Raw genomic sequence first — 17,966 nt, 5'->3', positions numbered from 1 at the left:
GACTGGGTGTATTTCTGAATGTAGGCCTACATAAGTGATCAATGGCTTCACATCACACTTTTCACGATTTGAAAGAAGGGGCTTATCTGGAAGTATTTTATATAGAGAGGACATGTTTGATTTGAGGGGAGGGACTTTTCTGAGGGTACTTTACACAGAGGGGAATGGTCTCCAAAATTCTATTGGCTGACATGGTTCCTTCCACATCAATGCCTAATTATATGACTTTGGTGGGGAAAATACAGTGCAGATAATCTTACAGTATTTAAAGTCATTCGACATGATATTTATGATCAAATATAGATTAAATCATTACATTCATTATATGGGGTGCCTTGAAGAAGAATGTAGCTTTAGATTCCCCGTGACTTAATATCAACCTTAGACCTGAACAAAGCATGCTGCTGTAACACACAAAAAATTCAAAAAACTTGTGAATTAATGGCAGACTGAAATCTCCGCTTGAGAGGAAAAAGGAATAACTTTGTAAAATGTAATATTATGTTTACATATTCACCAAATTATGTTAAAATGTTCAACAAACTACTTTCATATGAATTTTGAATTAAAATGTTGAGTCACTGCTGTTTATCAGCCCACTAGACAAGCTAAGTTAGCTTGTCGGACGTGATGGCTAGCTAGCAGGCAATCTCGTCCTGGTTATCAGCTGTTTAGGGATGAACAACTAAACAAACTAATCGTAAAATCAGCAGCGTCAATTGTGAAGAACCGGACAGTTTTTTATTCTCTGAATTGGTGAACTTGCTAGCCAGTTAATGACAAATTTAGCAAGGGACAGATGGCAACTGATGCGTTCATTTCACTCCATGTCATTGGCTTGGCAGTACAAAACAGTTGTGCCCGATTAAAAATGTAGGAAATGCTGCTAGCTATGTTCTGTTCAATCTAGGCTTGCTAGCCAGCCAAGTTACTTGTGCATTTTTACATGATCAGTGTGGCACTGCACAGTGGACAGCGGCACTCAGTTCAGCACTGTGGAAGGCTGCATTACCTTCAGCACCAGGCCAGCTGAAGACAGCGCCACAGCTCTGCTCACCCAACACACCTGTGCAGGATTCCTAATCAGCACACCTCCAAGGCATTCCCTAATCAACTGACTGGCACAAGAGTGCAGGCTGGACATCACTCAAGTGGAGCAGTTAGGAAGACAGCCAGAGCGTGCCTACTCTCCCACTTACACTGAGTTTCGTGCTACTTCCACAGACTCCTCAGAAGGAGAGTTACGGACTCTGCCAGTGAGGCCACACCGCGGTCGGCGCAAGAGACTACTGGTGGCAGTCATTTTTAACCACCCTCTTGCCTGAACAGCTTGTGGAATAGAGAGCCAGAGAAACTAAAAGCTAAAGTAAAAGCATCTGAAACTTGGAACTCTTTTGTTGTGTGTTTACACATTGCCTCTTGTGTAGTCGGGCACACCCCACTGTTACCGACAATCAGTCAATACATGCATGCAGTGTCTGTTTACCTAACGTTTGTTAACTTTCTTTTTGTCACTTTCCCCTCTTGTGTTTCACCATTGCATATAAAGAAAATGTTTTGAATAATGAAATTATCAATTAAAAGTAAATCTGTGACCACTTAAGGCTATGAATGTGCAAAACTGTTTAGAAAACATTGCACATTAACAAAGGTAGTTGTGGTTCTCACCAACTTAAACCAGCACTGAAATTTGAGCAGTGAGGTTAATTTCTCCCCACTTGGCCTTATGTTTCTGCTCTGTTCTCCTCAGGTTGAAGCACATCCCACCCCATCACCCAGACAGATGTAAAGAACTTGGGAACCTCCCGTCCACCAGGAAAGTCACCCTATCCCAGGAGTTTAGTCAGGAGTTTATTCGGCCGTGTGCAACATCACTGTAGAAGTAAATCCACACGTTAGTCTCTATCATGCAGAATTGTGAGCTCATTGTAACATTTGAAGCTCATTCTAAAATAAAGACGTGGGTGATTTCTGCCCCAGGGTACTGCACTGTGTACACGTTTTTATTCCTTCCCAGCACAAACACCATGTTCAACTATTCATGTTCTACAATTTAGATCACAATTAGTTGAATGAGGTGTTAGTGAAGGGCTGGAACAAAAACCTGTAAACTCCTGTCCTATGTATAAAAGAACATGTGGCTGTCATGACAGAATTTGCCCTCATGTACTGAACAAGCATATGAATGTTAATCTCCCTGATGTCCCTCACTTTGGGAAGCTAAAATGTTTATTCTATTCTAGTAAACTATTTACTTTGTTCGTATTCTTATATTTTATTATTTCTTATTGTTGTTGCATTGTCAAGAAGGAACCTTTATGTATCCTGTACATATGTTGGACCATGTGTATCCTGTACATATGACAAATACAACTTGACTTCTTTTGTTATGATGGACTGTGTCACAGGAAAACCAATAGAGTTCATATTTATTCAAAATGACAAGTGTTGATGTTTCCCCACTGTTCTGGTTTTGAGGCTTGGGTATCTGGGGGCTGCAGTTCATCTGTCTATTCCCCTGCAAGGAGAAAGAAAGGCATTTATAATATTACGATGGTGTATTCATTTAATTAAATATATATTCCTGTTTGACTTGCATCCATATAATTAAATTGGACATGCTCTCCTTTATAATATCCCAATATTTGTTTTGTATCCCATACATTTAGCTTACATTAGGATGAAGTACCCTAGGCCTTCTAATCTAGTTAGATTGTATCATATCGCCTATCAACATTAGTTATCAATGCATAAGATGAATATAAAACCAAGCTATCTTGCACATCAGTGTCATTTAATAATAGGCATTTGGTGTTATAGTTGTATGAATTTTTCACAATGCAAGCCTGCTAATTGGAAATAAAACACCAGCAGTCCTAATGCAATGCAATATTAGCTTCACAGTGAAACACCACTACTCTGCCTCTTTATCATTCTTAAACAGTAAGCAAATTATTATTTTTTTGCTTCAGCCTCTGTACAATGCATGAAAGCTTACCTGCAATTTGCGAGAGGAGGACCCCACATACAATTATTCTGGTCGGTGTAGCTTAACTCACTAACTAACAGGTACTGAGAAAATCGATTCTGTTACTTGTTTACTTGTTATTCATGTTAAATATTTCCATTCTGGGATAGTTGTTCACTGAATTGCTAGCACTAGTTGCTCACGCTGCTACATTGGCTACAATGTAAACAGACGTAGCTAGCTAGCATAAAAGCTAGCTTTGTTGATGCCAGCTGCGTGATGATGCTGTTTCCTGTTTAGGTTAGAGGTCACGCAGAAGCACATTTAAAACGTAACAGATTTTAAGCGCTCTGCGTTCTCCCATACTAGACAGTATACTCTCTCAGGTGTTCTTGGAAGATCACCTTTGAAAGAACGGGAGAACACAGAACGAAAGTGCACATTTTGGAACACTGCCACTGGCTTGTTTCTGAAGTCTGTCAGAAGTATTAGACATCTCTGTGCAACCATGGAGAAGATAAGAGAGGATATGAGGAGGAGGGTGGCACCTCAGATCCTCCCATCTCTGCATCTTTCACCACTGCCCACCTCACCTTTAAAGTCTCCTTGAAACTTCCCAAAAAAATGCTAACCTCCCCTGTTATTGGGGGTATGATATTTGTGCGTCTGTAACTTTCTCACTCATCATTATTCACGATTCATTCAGGACTATCCGTAATCATGGTAGCGTCCACATTAATGTAGAAGTGTTTAGTCACTGTCCCAATACTTTTGGAGCTCACTTGGATGTGAGATATAGGATGTACATACAGGCTCTCTCAAGTCATCTATCTTCAAGGTAGACTCAGCGAAATGATGTTGCCACGAGCAGCACCGCTTCCTAATACATATTTGAAATGGAAATAGAAGTGATAGAAATAGGGTTGGGGGGTTTCTCAAGTAGTACTAATCAAACCTATTGTTCTTCAAGTGTGAAAAGGATGTGACGGAACAGCGACCGGTTTGGTTTGATTGTGTTCTAAGAAGAAAAATCCCAATTTATTTTTGGTATTGATGTTTTTTGCTCTATCTTTGATAGGAAGTGATTTATAATAATGATGCTTATTTAACTCAAAATGAAAGTTATTTGTTCTCTCTCTCTCTCTCAGACCAACTAGAGGATGGAGAGAGAGAGAGAGAGAGAGAGAGAGAGAGAGAGAGAGAGAGAGAGAGAGAGAGAGAGAGAGAAAAAGGAGCTCCAGAACACAGACCCTCTGGCTCCTCTCTAAGATGAGGTGTACTGTGTGTATACCGCTACATGAGAGGCCAGCTCTATAATTCCTGAATGATTAAGCAGAAACACAGGATTATGGGAGTAATTGACATCTGGCTGGGCCGAGGGTTTGGTGCTTCGTTGCTCCATTTCCCACAATTCTCAGGGATCTGGAGGAACCCGAGAGACCCAGTGAGAGACAGAGAGAGAAAGAGAGAGAGAGAGAGAGAGAGAGCAGTCTAGATTTTGGTTTAAGTTCAGACAAAGCCTCTGAAGTCATGTGACCAGACCTGTTGGAGCATCATGCCTGTGAATGTTCAATGCTGTTAGATGATCTTGAGGATTGTAGTCAGAGTTCATGTCGAATATTCTGAGCCAATCACACGCCTCCTTCCAAAGATCAAGTCGTAATTGCACATTATCGACATCTAACCACATTGGTGGCAAATATTTGTTTATAAATGGACAAGACAGCACTAAAGAATCGTTACCATTCCATTGTATTCTAACAAGACTGTAGAGAATTGAAATAAATTAATGTTCACATGGCAGGAATGTCTATACTGAGAGTAAAGGTGATTATATGGTTTCCTTATAGAGCACACAGATTACAATAATTATCCAAAACACCAGTCCTGCTCTGCTCTTTCTCACTCTCAGGATTTCCAATCATCTTTCTCTCAGACTCACTCAGCCCTACCGGCCTCAGACTGAACCATCTGTTGACTTACTATGACTGTGATATGTGGTTGTCCCACCTAGCTATCTTAAGATGAACGAACTAACAGTAAGTCGCTCTGTGACTAAAATGTAAAATGTACTTTCAACTGAAAGAGAAAAAAAATACTGTTTGACAGATTCACTAACACACAAAGTAACCTGTATACAGGCATTTACTTCCAATTACGACAAGTTTTAAAACCGTTCAGGTCCTGTGTTTAATCACACACACATACCAATAAACATATATACACAGACATAAACCATTACATTATTAATCACTACATTCAAATCCACTTCCAGCAGTTATCCTCACTGTCAGCTTAAGACACCAGCTCTAAACATCGCAATCAGTCCAATATGGAATAACTCTCACAAGAGTCCTACAGAGAGAATGTCCAAGCTGATGTATATGTTTTCATAGCCTTTCCCATCCTGCAGTAATGGCACATCAGAACTGCTGAGGACAGGACAGCTAATCATTAGCCAGTTAGCCACTGCTCTCTTCTGGCTGCTGATCCAGGGCCAGGGAGGATGGTAAAGATCCGGAGGACAAGAGGACCAGGGGAGCTGCCAACTTAATGACCCAGAGAGAGGAGCTGATTTACGGGCTCCGTGGCCCCATCGTGGCCCATAGACAAAAGCCCTCCCTCTATTCTCATTTACTGCTGGAGAGAGACGTAGTTCATAAAGAAGAAAACAATGTTAGAGGAGTGATGAAATGTTCCTCTGAGAAAACCAAGACGCTCTGCATCACCTCCTGATCGTAATCCTCCAGGCCCATACAAAATTTAAAAAAGGCAGTTCTGTGTGATCTGTTTTTTTTTGTATCTTCATCAGAATCTCGTAAGTGATTGCATATTTTGTATGCAATGCAAGGCTCAAGATCAGTCAAAGCAGACAATAAATAATTGATAGATAAAGACATTTGATGCTGCAAGTCTTCGGCAATGTCTGAAATTCTGAATACTGAATGAATGAGAGGGGCCAAACACTGTACCCCATGAGGACTACAAGCACTTCATCATGGATAGAAAGTAGATGGATCTGAACCTGTCCAATCACTTTGACTGACCTGTAAACCCAGGTGATTGGTCACATACATCCAAACCTACACTGTTCAAAGACATCATCCACATAAAATCCTCACCTCTATCATAACTCACATGGCTAGATGAAGCTGTGGAAGCCACTGGGGTGGCTAGATGAAGCTATGGAAGCCACTGGGGTGGCTAGATGAAGCTGTGGAAGCCACTGGGGTGGCTAGATGAAGCTGTGGAAGCCACTGGGGTGGCTAGATGAAGCTATGGAAGCTACTGGGGTGGCTAGATGAAGCTGTGGAAGGCACTGGGGTGGCTAGATGAAGCTATGGAAGCCACTGGGGTGGCTAGATGAAGCTATGGAAGCCACTGGGGTGGCTAGATGAAGCTGTGGAAGCCACTGGGGTGGCTAGATGAAGCTGTGGAAGCCACTGGGGTGGCTAGATGAAGCTATGGAAGCCACTGGGGTGGCTAGATGAAGCTGTGGAAGGCACTGGGGTGGCTAGATGCAGCTATGGAAGCCACTGGGGTGGCTAGATGAAGCTGTGGAAGCCACTGGGGTGGCTAGATGAAGCTGTGGAAGCCACTGGTGTGGCTAGATGAAGCTATGGAAGCCACTGGGGTGGCTAGATGAAGCTGTGGAAGCCACTGGGGTGGCTAGATGAAGCTATGGAAGCCACTGGGGTGGCTAGATGAAGCTGTGGAAGGCACTGGGGTGGCTAGATGAAGCTATGGAAGCCACTGGGGTGGCTAGATGAAGCTATGGAAACCACTGGGGTGGCTAGATGAAGCTGTGGAAAACACTGGGGTGGCTAGATGAAGCTATGGAAGCCACTGGGGTGGCTAGATGAAGCTGTGGAAGGCACTGGGGTGGCTAGATGAAGCTGTGGAAGGCACTGGGGTGGCTAGATGAAGCTGTGGAAGGCACTGGGGTGGCTAGATGCAGCGAACCTTTCATGGTTGTGTAAGTAAAGAACCAAAGCTCATCATTGGTAAGACTCCCTGCGATCCTCCGTCTCGTGTGAATGGCTCCTCTGTGTGACCGGCAAAGGTTCTGCCAGAGGCCCCTCTCTTTGTCCCCTGAATGGACAGCGCTAGGCCACGTTTTTAAGGCACACTAATATACCATAGCTGACCGACAAAGGCGATGTGGTAATTTGCTAGGGATAATGACGCTCTCTTTAAATCGCCTGGGGGTCAATAACAGACATAGTCTTTAAGGCCAGGGGCGCCTCCAAATTGGCATCCTATTTCCTTTATAGTGCACATAGGGCTCTGGTCAAAAGTAGTGCACTATACATTTACATTTTAGTCATTTATCAGACGCTCTTATCCAGAGCGACTTACAGTTAGTGAGTGCATACATTTTCATTTTCATACAGGCCCCCCGTGGGAAACGAACCCACAACCCTGGCGTTGCAAGCGCCATGCTCTACCAACTGAGCTACAGGGTGCCATTTGGGACATAGCCCTGGACTACAGTTGAGATGAGCCCTTAAACTGGGTCTTCTTTCCCTCCATCCTCCCTATATCCTCCCTCCATTCACAGTTGAAAAGCTGCTTGTTTTCTTCCAGCTCGTTGTCATCCTGAACTAAATATCAGCAAACAACAGCGGGAAGAGGAGGGAAAACACGTTAACACGGCCCGTGCTCCTCAGGCTTCAGATAGTCCACATAGATCTGGGAGAAAGGAGGACAAAGGAGGACAATGCAAACAACAAACAGAAAGGAGCTTCTTCACAAGCTTTTACACAAGGCCCAAATGGGATGGGGCATTTCTGGTCCACTGACAGGGTTTGGGGAAACATTTGGGGCACAAATCTAATCAAGCTGGGCAAATCAGAGCAACGGAGGAGAAGGGAATTATAAAATGCAATAGAAGCGAGTGCCAGCCAAAAAGGCTTTCAATAGGGTAGACTTTCTACAGAGTTGGCCCATGCGCCTCATCATGACAACTGGGTGAGGTAGTTGGAAAGTTGGCGTCTGAAGCTTTAGGTGTTCAATGAGCTCAAATCTTTACTTCCTGGGCAAGCATTCTTTCTACACTCAAAGGAAGCGACCTCTCTGGCACCTGAAAAAAACCCATTCCTCAATCCTCACCTTACAGAAATAACTATCTCAATAAAAAGCTTTTAGAAGATAAATAACAGATAGCTGCATACAGTACACTTATCTATTACATAAATCTATTACATAAACTTCCGCATTCTTGGAGAGGAGCAGAGAGAAGATATCACAGGCTGTTTTTTTTTTAACACATCACCTCTGAGCTTTGATTCTTTGATTAGCCCACATAGAGCCAATTAGACGAAGTTCCTGGTGGACTCCCGCCTGCCGCCAAACACTCTTTGTGGGGTGGAGGAGAGAAGAGAGTGAGAGAGAGGAAAGAGACAGAGAGGAGAGAGGAGCTGTAGGCGAGAGAACTTCACCATTAACAGGATTGAATAACAGGTTTCACCCCTCCTCTCTCCATCTCTCCATCATCACCACGCTCCTCTTTTCAAAACACTCATTTTCTGAGTTAGAATAAAGGGATTTTAGATAAAAGGCTCCCTGCCTCAGGCAATTTACTACAGGGGCTGTAGAGAAGAGGGGGAGGGTAAAAATAGAGTGAGAGAGAAGGAATGATAGATGGCTTTGAGCTTCCTACGTTTGGTCTCCACTGGGTCCAATGATCTCAGAGGTATGGGACAAGGGGACGTGTGGGACGCAGTCGGAAACTAAACGCTGTCCAATCTAATATACACACGTACCAAACAAAACCAATACCAAGATCAATCACAACCCGAAAACTTCTACAAAAGCGTAACAAAAAGTGTAGGCTGGAGAGTTTGAGAGGACTTTGTCTAATGAGCCATATACTATAGAAAATACATGATCAGTTTGAGGAGTGAGGGCATAAAACAGACATAAAGGACATTCCCTGCTTTCTACCAGAATAATAAAATAGGAAGATATGCCTGTAAGCCAAAGATACATTTCCATTTTAACCCAAAAATGGACAATCAAGTTTTGAGGAAACTAAGAATAGTACTCACCAGCTAGTCATCACTGGCACATGGTCCTGTGGCTACAGGGATTGGCTGAGAGGGCTGTTCTATCCTTTAGATACCTATTTCAGGGAGAGAGAGAGAGAGAGAGAGAGAGAGAGAGAGAGAGAGAGAGAGAGAGAGAGAGAGAGAGAGAGAGAGAGAGAGAGAGAGAGAGAGAGAGAGAGGAGAGGAGAGGAGAGGGAGAGAAATAGAAGGGGGAGGGGTGAGTCTTTCAATTCACACTAGTCGTTCACCTCCTTCCCATAAGTGGTGTGCAGTGCCACAAAGAACCACTCACACTCTTGTAAACAAACCGCCAACTTTTTAATGGAGGGGAGAGGGCGTTTCTTATGTTCATGGGCTGTGGGGGGTGGGGGGGGGGGGGGGGGGGGGGGTCTGGGAAAAGATGGATCTGCACATACCGTTTTTGAGAAAGTTCCCGTAGCTAGAGTGTGGAGCCATGACGATAAATTGCAGATTGATGCCTGCTTCTCTGCTAGTTCTGAATATCCTTATTAGGGAGCAAACACAAAAACAGGTGGACCAATGCAAATAGGGATGTCTGGAGGATTTGCTATGGACACAGACCCTGAATTTGGATGTAGGCAGCACAACTACAGACAGACAGTGGCAGGAATGTTATGGCTGCACAAGGCAAGCACCCACAGCCTACTGCTCGCTCTCTTCCACCAAATCAAGAGGGCAGAGAATTCTCACAAATACAAAGATGAACAGGGGTTAGGGCTTTAACATTGGTTGTGTCTAACCTATTCTCTTCAGCCACTGTCAAATGTTGTATCTTCCTTTCTTTTTCTCTCTCTTTCCCTCTCACTCTCTCAATTATTCATGCACACACAGACACACAGAGAGACAGACTGAGACAAACTCTTAGACAAACATGCACATCATGTCTAGAAACAAATATTTGTGAGATTGACTAGAATGCTAATGGAAACTGTTAAGAGAAGTGTGCTGATTCACCTCATTCTTATCGCCACCTCCCACCTCTGAAACAACGGCTCACAGCGGGACAGGACTAGAGGGGATATGTTCTCCACCATCAGACTACCCCACTGAATACAGATCACAAACACATCCAACCATTCATGCAGAACCAGAGTGATGGAGAGGATTGGTTGTGGTGGGATACCACTTAAAATCCCAATTAAAATCACAGCATGCTAAATAAGTGGTGTAAATCACAGCACCAGAGGCTCCACTTTGGTCTTAATTGGAGAAATGTCCATGTTCTGTCCCCTGTTGGGAGCCTGGTGCCACTGTACCCTGCACGATTACAATGCTCACACACTGTAACACGGTCCAGCAGGAATGCAATAGACTCAATGGGGGGCAATAGGAAATCAAGGCAATGTGAATGAAATGCTTATTTAGTGGTTAGAAATTAACACGATAATGAATGATCTTACACATTGTAGGTTGGGTTTTCCTTTATTAAACTCACCGTGGAGGGTCTTTAAAAAAGTCTGGGACTCATAGACAAACATAACTCATGGTCTTAATGGAGAATAAATTCTACTCCCATACAGCCATTCGGACTGCCCTCAGACTTTACTTCTTTACTTGGACAGGGAGCCGGTGCATGAAGATTATATAAAGGTTAATGGATATGAAAGTCTGAGGAAAGTACCGACATATGTCAGACCAATTAGTTTGACCTGTTCACTGCTCAGTCAGTCTGACTGACTCAGGGCATTATCAATCCACACACATTCCATTTGGCCTCCTCAGATCTCCTAAGGGCACCATCCAACAGCACCACGGCCCCATCGGTACACACACAGCCTCCCAAACTGATGAAGGAGGAGAGGAGCGGCAGTCAGTGAAGGACTTAATTAAGATTAGAGGAGGACAGAGACAGAGCTGCAGTTAGCCTGCCTGTGACGTGCCAGCTGGGCACAGGGTTTAAAAGTTTTAGAGTTCTCCCTGAGTCCTCCCTGAATACCTGCCTGGAGGTCACAGTCTTCTGTAGAGAAACTGGAGAGCGAGAGGGAGGTAGGGTGGGAGGGAAAGAGGGAAGGTGGAAGAGAGAAAGAAAAAGAGAGGAAGAGAGAGAGAGCAGAGATAGGGAGAAAGACAGAGAGAGAGAGAAAGTGCAAAGCTAAATTCAGGGAGCTGGGATGGAGAGATAGAGTGTGCCAAATAAAGAGTGAAATAGTGAAAGAGAGGGATAGTAATTAGAGAGTAGATAATAAGACTGGTCCAGAAGGCTGAGAGCTGGGAGCTCAGGATGATGTGATGAGCTGAGATGAGATGACCGCATCAGAGGGCCACGCTCAATAAAACCATTAACACACAGAGAGACGCTGCTTTAAAAAGGTCAGCCTGACAGAGGTAGACAGCCTCTGCGTCCCAAATGACACCATATTCCCTACATAGTGAATTTGAATTGGGACGCAGCCAGCATCTTAGCTTCCACAACCTAAAACCATGGTATCACTCTGACAGGGGAAGTTATACATTACCCTATTCTTCTATTCTCCCTCCCAGTGGTCTGTCCCTGTAAAACGGAGTCCTATATCTCAGACAGTCGCCTGTCTGTGTTGGCAGAGGAACATAGTTTCCAGCCCAGTTTCAGATGTCTCTAGCCCTTCATCAAAGCTCTTGACAGCAGTGTGCTCTAGCTAGTTAACCACCACTGAAACCAACGGTCACACCTTGACAGAACTATGGAACTGAGGGCTCTCTATCTCTCTCTTTTTCCCTCTCTCCCGCTCCCTTTCTCTCGCTCTGTCTCCTCTCTTGAGCTCACAGGCAGTAAAAGATAGGAGCTCAATTATAAACTTGTGTAAACTTGTGTAACCACAGTCACTAGTGAATGAGTGAGTGAGAGAGCGTCGACAACAAGTCTGAGCTTGTGGATACAGAGAGAGCCGTGTTCAGACTGGCTAAGTAAAACCCCCCTAGTGCCTTGTGTGTTTCTGTTTCTTCACTTGAGTGTGTGTTATTGGGCTGGAGACTGGAGCACTTACACACACATACACACACATACACACACAAACACAGGAGACTGAAGTGGCACTCTGTAGTAATTAAATAGCGGAACCATTAGAGCACCCTGAGGTATTAGCATCAGCCATGGCAGCCTCAGTCTGCAGCTACACGCATGCACACACACACACACACACACACACATGCACAAACACACATACATACACACAGGCAGCTCTAAAAACCAACCAGCCAATACACAACTGTTTCCAGATAAACAAAATCAAATTCATTTCAATGTTTCCTATCTGCATCATCACAGATGCCTGGATTATACAGCAGGATTAAAACTTTACTTTTTTTAAAGTTGGGAGAAAAGCACTACTACTACTGTGTTTCCTGTGAAAGGCCAATCTTTGCATGAGGTAACGAAGGTAAGAGTCTCTCAGACAGACAGCGTCTCTCAGACAGACAGCGTCTCTCAGACAGACAGCGTCTCTCAGACAGACAGCGTCTCTCAGACAAACAGCTACTGATTACAGGAGTGTGCTAGCTGAGTAAACATTACAACAGCACTGCTGAGAGAGGGGCTGGTTTGATTACAGTTTGTTTTGGGCCTTGAGGGGCAGGTGGACTGTTTGATTATTATGTGGTGACTGTAGTGACTGGTTTACCTTAGGTAAAACTATTATCAGGCTCACTGATCCACATGTTATTTCAGCCTTGTATCGTCTGCAGGCCTGGTTATCTGCTGTTGGAAGAAGCCCAATGGAGAGTTGATACAGCGATGGACTTGGAGTCAGGGTAACCTTGACACAGATCAAATCCCCCACACTGACACAAATCACCTATGTTATGTAGTAATTAAATCTCCATTATGATTTTTACATCTCTCTCTATCCCTTTAACCATCTCCTCTCTGCCCCACATAGCTGAAAAGCACTAACAAGAAAGGCTTCCAATACCAACATTTATTTTTCCATTCCCTCAGGCTTCCCACAGACCTGAATTTTTATATTTTTTTATTTAACTAGGCAAGTCAGTTAAGAACATATTCTTATTTACAATGACGGCCTACACCGGCCAAACCCGGACGACGCTGGGCCAATTGTGCGCCGACCTATGGGACTCCCAATCACGGCCGGTTGTGATACAGCCTGGAATCGAACCAGGGGGTCTGTAGTGATGCCTCAAGCACTGAGATGCAGTGCCTTAGACCACTGCGCCACTCGGGAGCAATCAGGCACACAACTCTGATATAGAAACATGTTTGATATGCTGCAGACCCAATCATCAGAATGTTTCATGTTTGCCAATCTTTCTCCCAGCTAGGCATGCAAGGAACTGAGGCGAGGCCCAGAACAAAACAGTGCCTCTGGGATAAGAAGATTCACGACACGTTGCGGAGGTGGGACATTGATCCAGGAGAGACTACCTGGAGGGGAGAACCAGGCACCACACCGCTCAGCCTTGTTTTGTTCTCCCTACCTTCCTTCCACTGCTGGCCTGGAAACAGCCGTAGCTGGAGTGGAGGGGGAGCGTCAGTAATTATGACCCCGACTGAGGGCGTAATAAGGCCCCTGCGCCTGGGAGAGAGAGTGGGTGGAAAGGAGAAGAGGACGCAGTGCGGCACACGGTACCTCACTATAGGGGGATTCAGTACAGATGAAACACATCTCATAGGGGAAGCCGAGTCTGCAGAGAACTTGCAATGAACATGCAGAGCTAGGGCTGTGACGGTCATGGAATTTTGGATGATGGTTATTGGTCAGCCAATTGACTGCAGTCACCGTTATAATAATTTGAATAGCAAATGTGCATCTTTTTTTATATATAAACTCAGAAAAAAAAGAAACATCCTCTCACTGTCAACTGCGTTTATTTTCAGAAAACTTAACATGTGTAAATATTTCTATGAACATAACAAGATTCAACAACTGAGACATAAACTGAACAAGTTCCACAGACATGTGACTAACAGAAATTGAATAATGTGTCCCTGAACAAAGGGGGGGACAAAATCAAAAGTAACAGTCAGTATCTGGTGTGGCCACCAGCTGCATTAAGTACTGCAATGCATCTCCTCCTTCTCCTCCATCTTCTCATGGACTGCACCAGATTTGCCCATTCTTGATGTGAGATGTTACCCCACTCTTCCACCAAGGCACCTGCAAGTTCCCGGACATTTCTGGGGGGAATGGACCTAGCCCTCACCCTCCGATCCAACAGGTCCCAGACGTGCTCAATGGGATTGAGATCCGGGTTCTTCGCTGGCCATGGCAGAACACTGACATTCCTGTCTTGCAGGAAATCACGCACAGAATGAGCAGTATGGCTGGTGGCATTGTCATGCTGGAGGGTCATGTCATAATGAGCCTGCAGGAAGGGTACCACATGAGGGAGGAGGATGTCTTCCCTGTAACGCACAGCGTTGAGATTGCCTGCAATGACAACAAGCTTAGTCCGATGATGCTGTGACACACCGCCCCAGACCATGACGGACCCTCCACCTCCAAATCGATCCCACTCCAGAGTACAGGCCTCGGTGTAACGCTCATTCCTTCGACGATAAACGCAAATCCGACCATCACCCCTGGTGAGACAAAACCGCGACTTGTCAGTGAAGAGCACTTTTTGCCAGTCCTGTCTGGTCCAGCGACGGTGGGTTTGTGCCGGTGATGTCTGGTGAGGACCTGCCTTACAACAGGCCTACAAGCCCTCAGTCCAGCCTCTCTCAGCCTATTGCGGACAGTCTAAGCACTGATGGAGGGATTGTGCGTTCCTGGTGTAACTCGGGCAGTTGTTGTTGCCATCCTGTACCTGTCCCGCAGATGTGATGTTCGGATGTACCGATCCTGTGCAGGTGTTGTTACACGTGGTCTGCCACTGCGAGGACGATCAGCTGTCCGTCCTGTCTCCCTGTAGCGCTGTCTTAGGCGTCTCACAGTACGGACATTGCAATTTATTGCCCTGGCCACATCTGCCGTCCTCATGCCTCCTTGCAGCATGCCAAAGGCACGTTCACGTAGATGAGCAGGGACTCTGTGCATCTTTCTTTTGGTGTTTTTCAGAGTCAGTAGAAAGGCCTCTTTAGTGTCCTAAGTTTTCATAACTGTGACCTTAATTGCCTACCGTCTGTAAGCTGTTAGTGTCTTAACGACCGTTCCACAGGTGCATGTTCATTAATTGTTTATGGTTCATTGAACAAGCATGGGAAACAATGTTTCAACCCTTTTCAATGAATATCTGTGAAGTTATTTGGATTTTTATGAATTATCTTTGAAAGACAGGGTCCTGAAAAAGGGACGTTTTTGCTGAGTTTATATATACTGTACGCACATTTTCACCTCTCATCCGCTCCTGACTGCATGAGCTGTGCTGTTGCATGGAGGGGGGCATTGCCTAGGCAACCAAATACTTTTTTACTACAACACTTTGCATGTTTCAGCTAGGAGCAACAAAGTTTCATCACGTTGTACATAGTCCATGTTACCGCTGAAATGGACTCCACTGTACTAATGCCTGGCCGTCCCGTCTCCAGTCAGCTGTTTTTTTGAAAAATTCAACCGTTACGATGGTTATTTTATTTTCATGACGGCTTTCATCCATAATTGTCAGTTACACAATTATACGGTAATTGTGCCAGCCCTATGCAGAGCAGACCTAAGACAACGTTTTCCCTCCATGCCCAGCTGTGCTAACTGACAGAACAAGAGGAAAGCCTGTCACTCAGTTGACTTCAGATCTGCTACATAGGCCTAAGACAAAGTTCTCTCCATGCCCTGACCCAACACCCACCATAGCATCCATTTTGGATCACAGGCCAGAGGCCCTTACAGCTTCACATGGCTCTGGCCTTGCCACAGTTTGATCTGATCTGTTTGACGTGACCTCTCACCATCAATGTGTTAGGAGCTAAATCCAAGCCAAGCCACACACTGACCCCTAAGCTATCTGATGTATGATGTGCTTAGGGCCCTCCCATATTCATAAAGCATCTCAGAGAAGGAGTGTTAATCTAGGATCAGTGCTGCCTTTTAGATCATAATGAATGTGATTATATTGATCAGCAGTCCTATGAATACGGTCTTAGGCCTCCCTATCGCAGTAGTAGTCCCTCTGCCACTCAGTCATGCCGCTCAGTTGTCTTAGAGACTCACCTGATTTTGTAGCTGACAGCCAGAAAAGGAGGGAAAGTGGGAAGAAGTGAGGCGAAGTAATATTTACATTGTAATCATTTAGCAGATGCTCTTATCCAGAGCGACTTACAGTTAGTGAGTGCATAAATGTTTCATACTGGCCCCCGTGGGAAACGAACCCATAACCCTGGCGTTGCAAGTGCCATGCTCTACCAACTGAGCTACAGGGGACTATATAATATAAAAGGCTTCAAGGTGGCTTCAGGTGGACTCGGACTGGACTCAGACGCGAAGGACTGTCTGACTCTGTTTAATAAAAACAAAGCACTTTGGGTAAACTCCACTGGGAGATAGCGAGGGAGGACTTCTGTGGTTCAAACAGAGCAAACAGAAAAAGACCAGCAAGAGACAGACAGACAGAGACAGAGCGAAACAGAGAAGAAATCAGACTGAGGGCGTGGGACTCAATTCCTTTCCTTTTCTTTTCATTTCACAAGCTAGAATTCAACACCATTCATCATCAGCTTGAGGACCATCAAACCATTCAATGCTTTGTGCCATTGCCTTCTCCAGTTAACTGCATGGAACATGAAAACACAGACATTTCAGAAGAACTTCACTTATCTCTGAATGAGTGAAGGAAAAAGAAGAGGAATGATTGAATAATTTGATGTTTACTGCCAGAGACTCATCAGTCATACATGTCGTTTGCTTAACAACTCTTGAAATTAAAGCACTTAGCAATTAACATTGAATACCCGAGCCAAGAGACAGGTTCAAATTATATGTGACATACTAAAGGAGGCCATTCATCTGTGTTCAAAGAGAGCGTATCCTAAGGGGCAAATAAATAGACGAAGAGCCTGAAAGGTATGTGTGTGTGTGTGTGTGTGTGTGTGTGTGTGTGTGTGTGTGTGTGTGTGTGTGTGTGTGTGTGTGTGTGTGTGTGTGTGTGCGTGTGCGTGTGCGTGTGCGTGTGTGTGTGTGTGTGTGTGTGTGCATGTGCACGCGCGCGCGCGGCAATCGTGTGTGTCCGCACGTGTGTCTCAGTACATGGGAGTGTCTCTGTTTATTTTTTTTAATTTTATTTTTATTTTTTTTTAACATTATTTAGCAGACGCTCTTATCCAGAGCGACTTACAGTTAGTGCATACATTATTCTTTTTTTTTTTTCATACTGGCCCCCCGTGTGTCCAATTGTCTCTGGCTTTAAAAGATTGATAATGGCTGCAGTATAAAAGCTCAAACAATATGTCATTCTTGGAGCTAACTTTATTAGCTTCTCTCCTGATAACAACAGTTATGACTTGACTTATCCCCTGTGGAGCATAAAACCGACAACACAGAGGGGAATGTAATATAATATTAACACAGAGATTTCATCAGCAAAGACACACACACACACACACTCTCTCTCTCTCTCTACGACTCAATCACGTCCTCCCATTGTCTGTCTGATTAAAGATCACAGATTATCAAACACAGACCAGATGAAACCACCACCTGTCACCTCACAGCTCTCCAATCTGTCCCGAATGGCCCCCTATCCCTATATACGGCACTGCTTTTGACCAGGGCCCATATGGTTCATTATATAGTGCACTATATAGGGAATTGGGGGCCATTTGGGACACACCCCTCCTCAAAGCTGCACTTATTGCAATTAATGAAGAACCCCATTTAAGTTACTTTATAAAAAATAGGTACTACTCCTCTAAAACAGATCCTCTGTCTATGCTGCCTGTCTGGAGTACTGCCTGAGCCTAATAAACCATGTGAAACACTGAAATAATAAATTGTAATTGAAGCCACTGAATAAAGTGCCAATCCAATAAGTAATTACCGTCAGAGAAAGACAAGGACTCA

The 17,966-nt window shown here is 44.4% G+C and overlaps 1 long non-coding RNA gene across 1 annotated transcript in view; it reads right to left on the bottom strand.

Moving 5' to 3' along the window:
* Positions 1 to 2,467: 2,467 nt before the first annotated feature.
* The window catches only part of LOC311143995, a 36,665-nt gene continuing 21,166 nt past the window's right edge, over positions 2,468 to 17,966 (bottom strand). Inside the window, exons 2-3 of the long non-coding RNA XR_014614460.1 lie at positions 9,019 to 9,092; positions 2,468 to 2,518 (exon numbers count right to left, since the gene is read on the bottom strand). This is a non-coding gene — a long non-coding RNA (uncharacterized lncRNA). The remainder of the gene's footprint in view (positions 2,519 to 9,018; positions 9,093 to 17,966) is intronic.

This window comes from Coregonus lavaretus (assembly GCF_964263955.1).
Source record: "Coregonus lavaretus genome assembly, chromosome: 16".
Lineage (NCBI taxonomy): Eukaryota > Metazoa > Chordata > Actinopteri > Salmoniformes > Salmonidae > Coregonus > Coregonus lavaretus.
Note: the sequence above shows the minus strand (reverse complement) of the source record. Positions and strands in the feature narration are given on the sequence as shown.